The sequence below is a fragment of the Neomonachus schauinslandi genome, unplaced genomic scaffold (genome assembly GCF_002201575.2).
Source record: "Neomonachus schauinslandi unplaced genomic scaffold, ASM220157v2 HiC_scaffold_1864, whole genome shotgun sequence".
Lineage (NCBI taxonomy): Eukaryota > Metazoa > Chordata > Mammalia > Carnivora > Phocidae > Neomonachus > Neomonachus schauinslandi.
This window is the reverse complement of record NW_025410554.1, coordinates 58-6,594: the sequence shown is the minus strand read 5'-3', so window position 1 is coordinate 6,594 and position 6,537 is coordinate 58. Positions and strand designations below refer to the sequence as shown.

The 6,537-nt window shown below is 52.2% G+C and overlaps 1 pseudogene; it reads left to right on the top strand.

Annotated features, from left to right (window-relative positions):
• The first annotated feature begins 5,394 nt into the window (after positions 1 to 5,394).
• Positions 5,395 to 5,902, top strand: LOC110581164 (annotated as a pseudogene).
• The last annotated feature ends 635 nt before the right edge of the window (positions 5,903 to 6,537 follow it).

The following is a 6,537-nucleotide window of genomic DNA, read 5'->3' as shown; positions in this document are numbered from 1 at the left end:
GAGAGGGGTGGGGACGGCTGCCTGGAGACTGGCCAGGGTGAGAGGGGCGGGGACGGCTGCCTGGTGACTGGCCAGGATGAGAGGGGCGTGGACGGCTGCCTGGTAACTGGCCAGGATGAGAGGGGCAGGGACAGCTGCCTTGTGACTAGCCAGTGTGAGAGGGGCGGGGCCAGCCACCTGGTGATTGGCCAGGATGAGAGGGGCGGGGACAGCTGCCTGGTGATTGGCAAGGATGAAAGGGGCGGAGACAGCCTCCTGGTGATTGGCAAGGAAGAGCGGGACAGAGAAAGCTGCCTGCTGATTGGTGAGGGAGAGCGGGGCGGCGACAGCCGAATGGTGATTGGCCAGCGAGAGCTGGGTGAAGACAACTGCCTGGCTCTTGGCCAGTGGGTGAGGGCGGGGACAGCCGCCTGCTCTTAGGGCAGGGACCGCAGGTGAAGAAGGCTGCCTGGTGATGGGCCAGGGTTTGGGGGGCGGGGACATCGCCTCCTGCTCCACCAGGGCCTGGTGGTGACTTAGGGGTCCTGGTGCAAGCAGTCACCAAAGCCAGGACCCCAGCGCTCTGGGGGGAGCGAGGACTCCACCTCTGCGCCCCGCCCGTCCCCTGGGCGCCCGACCGCACCCACGCAGCCAGGAGCAGCCCTGCCTCCCTCACGGTGCCATGCATGCCGGCCCACGTCCCTGCAGAACAGAGCCCATGCTCGTTAACGGGACACCGTGACCCACACGGAGAGCCGCCGACCCCCCTGCGCCCCTACAGACGCTCCCCAGGCGGAGGCCGCCTGCCCAGCCCACTCCCCGCCCTCTGACACCCGCCCGCACGCATCGTCGGAGCCCAGCCCCACGCTCTCCCTCGCTGGTCCCAGAGGCCGCCTCTGCCTGTCCACTCAGCATCCCTGCCTGGTCCAGAGGAGCTCACTGCAAGCTTTGTGCACCAGGCCCCAAGCACCGCACCCCATACTGCCTTCCGAGAATGTGAGCCCGGAGGATGCAGACTGTGCACAGAATGCAGAAACCTCCCCCTGCCGCCTGGCAACGCACCGTGACCACGTACTTGGCTCCCAAGCGGTGCCCCCATTGCCAAACAGGGAAGAAGTGGCTACATGGACCCTCCCACCCCAACACAGGCAGTGACTCTGTAAGACACTTGGAAGATCAGGCCACGGAGCAGAAAGAACCACCCAAACCAGAAAAGTAGGGCATCTGTACCCAGACGTGGGAAATTTGAGGCTACTACCCAGGCGCAAATCCCCCACTCCGGTAGAGGGTCCAGGTGTGGGGTGTCTGTGAAGGGAAATGCTGTTCCCTCTGTTGGGGTCTTACTCCCTAATGTCAGTGATTCAGGGCTGGATGCCAAGACCTGGCTGGTGCTTGCCGCCATCCAGAGTGCAGTACCCATGTAGGGTCACTGTGCCCAGATGTTGGTGCTTCCATGGCCTGCAGGCCTCTGGCCTGGGCTGGCTTCAGCCTGATGTCTTGGCTACACACCACCTGGGCAGCCTTTTATCATTTGGGGTATTTTCTCCTGAGTGAGCCAAGGATGCCAAGGCTAAAGACAAGAGGAAGACCAGCAGCTGGGAGAGCTCTCCATGGGAATCAAAGCCATTGATAAACTTTGAGAGAACTGGGTGGATTTTAACACAAGCAAGAACAGTAATAAATAACTCTCCAAGAAAGAGTTTAAGCTAACAAATTCCCTCCCAATGGCTGTGGAATTACATTAACATTTAAAATAACATTCTGTTTTTTTGGAGAGACTGGGTGGCTCAGATGGATAAGTGTCTGCCCTCAGCTCATGTCATGATCTCCAGGTCCTGTGACCAGCCCGATGTGCAGCTCCCAACTCAGTGGGGAGTCTGCTGCTTCTTCTCCCTCTGCCTCTCCCCCCAGCTTGTTCTTTCTCTGTCTCTGTGCTCTCCCTCAAATGAATAAATAAAATCTTTAAAAACAAAAATAATAAAATTTAAATATTTTTAAAAATCTGCTTTTTAATTTCGTTTACAAGAAGGACAAGATTGAAAGACCTTGCCAGAAGGCCAGGGCTGCCTGGGCATGGCCCAGCATGAGGAGGGAGCTGGGAGCAAGGGAGGAGACCCAGGCCCTGAGCACAGAGGAGTCCTATGCTGAGGACATGGAAGGGAACATGGGCTGCTGTGTGGGTCACCTCCTGGAGTGGGGGTTGCATGAGCTTCAGGATGTCCATCAGCTTTAAATAAATAGTTGTGTTGGAATGCAAAAGAAGACTGTCAGGACGTCTGTGATGCACAGCTCAGGATCATAGTCACCACTGCCCCACACTAGTCACTGCCTTCTCCAGATGGTGGGCAGGGGTCTCCATGGCTCTAGAAAGTGTCTGTGAACCCTAGGGAGCTGACAGCACAACCTGCCCATCCTGATCAACACTGTTCACACAGACTGCCCTAGAGCTCAAGGCCAGCTGCTGAGGGGGGTGCCAATCCAATAGAAAGGAAAAGCGAAGCAGAGTGTCTACACACAGGTCTTTCTACATAGACCATCTCTAACCCAAGGACTCACAGCCTTTGTGGCAAAACGTGGCTCCAAACTTGGGCCACTTAAAGTCTCTGTTTGCAACAAGCACTTTCACATTCCATTGGCCAAAGCAAGTCAAGCAGCCAAGCCCATTCAGAGAGAAAAGTAAATTTGGTCCATCCGGAGGGCTGTGACCAGGAAGGGAAGGTGAAAACATGGAGACAGATAATACAGTGTACTTGACTTTCCAGAATGATCTTAATTCTGTTTCCCGTGCCCAGCACAACGTCTGGCATTAGTAAATGAAGCCAAGATGTTTGAAGAAAAGAGTATGACCAGTTTTTTCTAAACCTGGTTAGAGCTCTAATTCTTTTCATTTGGGATCCAGAAGGATTTAGGTTTGAATGCAAGCACCCTCATATGTAGCTCAGGATTTGGGGGCAGTAACATCAAGAATAGTAAAATTAAGAACAGACAGTATTTCTTGAGTGCTTACTGTGTGCTAGAAAGCCTGCTAAAGGTGTTACGTTTGCTATGTCATTTCAATCTTCAAACACATTAATGAGGTGGGCACTGAGGTTCAGGAATGTATTAAATGTCACACAGCTGGGAGGAGATGGGGTTGTGAGCTGAACCCAGGCCCACCAAGCTCCGTAGCCTCCTTTCCTGCACCAAGCTGAAACACCCCGAAATGTTAAGGTAAGTCCAACCAATGTCACTTTTCTCATCTGCAAAATAGGGATAAACAAGAGCATGGGCAGTTTGGAATTATTACCAGGTTCACAGAAAGGTCCTATATCAATTGCCTGATTGAAGCTTGCACTCAGGGCACTCAGCAACGATTATAACCTTCCACTCTTTCCATTTCATGTTTGACTCCTGCTAAATGATTGATAGAAACTTTCCTCAGGATGTGATGCTCATAATCCACAGTTATAGCTTTCTTAAAACTGCACTACTCAGCCACTAAGACCCTCCTAGGCCCTGCACTGAAATTTTCTGCAAATTCCAACCATTAGCAATGGATATCTAAGACCCCTGGGAAGACTGTCCAGTGGCTCAGTATTTCCCTTGGCTGCTAAGGTATTCATGAAACTTGGTGGATTCTGAGGTTAACCTCCCCCCAAAGAGGAGGATTTATGGAGGAAGCTTGAGCCAGGCCCTTTCACCTCTCAGCTGAGTAGGTGGAGAGAAAACAAGCAAGTGGCAAGCAAGTTGCCAGAGTGACCTGTGAGGTGCGAAGCCCAGGAGCAGGGTGGTTCTTCCCAACACTGCTCAGAAATTTCAGACATTGAGGGTGGGAGGTGCATTTGGTCTGCCAACTCAAGGGACATTGGTTTTGGAAAGCACCGTTGGACGAGAGGAAGGAGAAACATTTAATGACTACCTACAGAGTGCCAGGCAACTTAGACAAGTAAGGCTATTGGGTCCTGAAAGAAAAAAATTTCTATTCTACAGTCAGGAAATGGAGCCACTGAGAAGTGAAATAACTTGAGCAAGTTTACAAAGATAGGAGTCCAAGTTGGGGACCTAACTCAGTTGACCTAAGGTGAGAACTGAACTCACCTCCTCCAGATACACCAATCTCCACCTATGTATAGAGCAGATCCCCCCGAAGAACAACTGAGGGCAGTCAGAACAGCTTCTGCACAACAGGAGAGAAACAGAGACATCGTAGCAGAGGACCCCAGCCTAGCAGCCTGCCAACTGCCATGGGGAGAGATAGTTCTGGGGCCCGTAAGCTGATTTGTCTGCCTGGGGCACAAAAATAAAGCTGCATTTTAATGAGCAACTAGAATGTAAAAGATCCACCCCAAAAGCTCCCCAAAATGGGGAGGGGTAGTGCTGGATGTCTTTCTCTGCCAAGGTCCTGGCAAACACCATGGTCACATTCCACTCCACCTTGATAACATGGACACAAGCAGGGTCTGAGCACCCCAGCCAGGGTACTATCTTGCTGAGCCCTAGGGCCCCAGCCCACTCTAGACCCAGCTGTGCCAACAAGGCAAACCCAGCTGGCACACACTGGGACACCTGGTCAGCATTCAACACAGTGCGAGACCTCACACCGAGGGGACACAGGTGCTCGGCACCCCAGAACACTCCAGGCCTACACCACTCGGCTTCCTAGGGCACCCCTGCAAGGAGGGCTACGGGACCTCCTGGGTCACTACTGCTTCAGCTCCCGGAGCCCTGCCAAGGAGCCCCCTATGTGGAAAGCCCAGGACCACCCAGCCCAAATGCCGTCGAGACTCTCGTAGGGCTGAAGACCCCGGGACACCCCAGCTTTCGCCCACTGAGCTTCAGCCATCTTTCTAGTAGATCCTGTGCACAGAGAACCCCCCAATCCTGAATTCACTTCAGCTATAGCTACCATCCCAAAGTGCCTTCCCTGCAGAGAGCACTGGGACACTCCAGCCCACACCCACCTCAGCTACAGCTGTTTTACCAGGGTACACCCTGTGCAGAGCACCCCAGAAAACCTCAACTCCTGATCCATCTCCACTCCAGCCACCCTCTGCACAGAGAGCCCTGTGACGTCAGTCGTACCCAATTCAGCTTCAGCTCAACAGCCTGGGTGCCCTCGGTGTAAAGCTAATGCACCTCTATGTTTATTGTAGCAGGACTCCCAATAGCCAAGGTATGGAAACAACCCAGGTATCCATCCAGAGGTGAATGAATGAGGGCTACCTTTCAGCCTAATAACCACCTCCCTGCTTGCCTAGCCTGGAGTCCCTGCCTGCACCCCCAGGTCCCGCACTATGCCCGCACGCCCCAGGGTCACAGGCCACACCCTGGTACCCCCACTCCCCTATGCCAATGAAGCACCTGGAAGTACCTGCAGATCCTGGTCCTCCTCCTCCTTGGCAGCAGCTGGCTCAGGACTTGGTCCAGGAAGCCAACATGTGGGAGAAATTCCACTTGGAAGAAGATGCACAAGACTCAGAACGTGGGTTTTCATGTGCTTCCCGAGGTCACACAAAGATCACCACATCGTCCCAACCCCTTCAAAGCTTGCTGTCTCTGATACTACAAGTTAGAAATGCTTCTTTGCCTTAGCAGCCCAATTGTATTCCAGCAGCAGCACTGTGGGAGAGCACAAAACAAACTTTGTAGGAAAGCTAGGAATTACAGAGTTCATAAATACACCACAGAGATAGGATACGTCACCCCTGGTACATATTTATGAATTAGAGGCACATAAGATTGAAACGGGGAATGAGCTTTATCCTCAAGAAACAGGTCAGCCTTTAGTGATTGTAGCTCCAGAGGCAAGGCTCTTCCATGCTGTACACTCATGGATCAAAACTAAAATCCACACATAGCCAGTTATTGATCCTATCCGTGGAATGCACTTTATACACTTACCCACAAAAGAATCCTCAAGGTCCTCCAGAGAGGTGCTCTCTGAAGCCAGGGGATACATGGTTCTCCCCATGAGGATCCTGAGGGGAAGAGCATGAACACCAAGCGAAGGGGCGCACAGGAAAAAGCTGGCAAAGGAAGCTGAAGCAGAAATCAGCAAAGAAGGGAACTGGAAGTAAGTTATGCAGAAGTGGAGAGCGGAGTGTCCCCAAGAGACCAGAGTTACCTTCAGCCCTTAGACAGGCTGAGTGAGCCTAATTCCAGCTGGATTGCATTTGGGTTCCTGTCACTCCCAGACAAACTCAATTCTGTTTTATGTATATGCTTTCGGACTCATTTTGTTTTTTAAATTGAAGCATAGTTGACACGAAATATTATGTTAGCTTCAGGTGGACATTGTATTGATTGGACAAGTTTTTGCCTTATGCTACACTCACCACAAGTGTAGTTACCTCCATCACCAGAGATACAATTAAAATATCATTGACCATATTCCCTATGCTGTGCCTTTCATCCCCGTGACATGTTCATCCCATAACAGGAACACCTCTCTGCTCTTCCCTCTTCTCTCCCCTAAGTTCCAGACCCTATGTATCTGCTCTGGGAGGAGACAGCTCCATCTGAGCTCACTCTTTCAAGAAGTACTCAATGGAAGCTTGCTGTGTGCCAGGTGGGAACAAA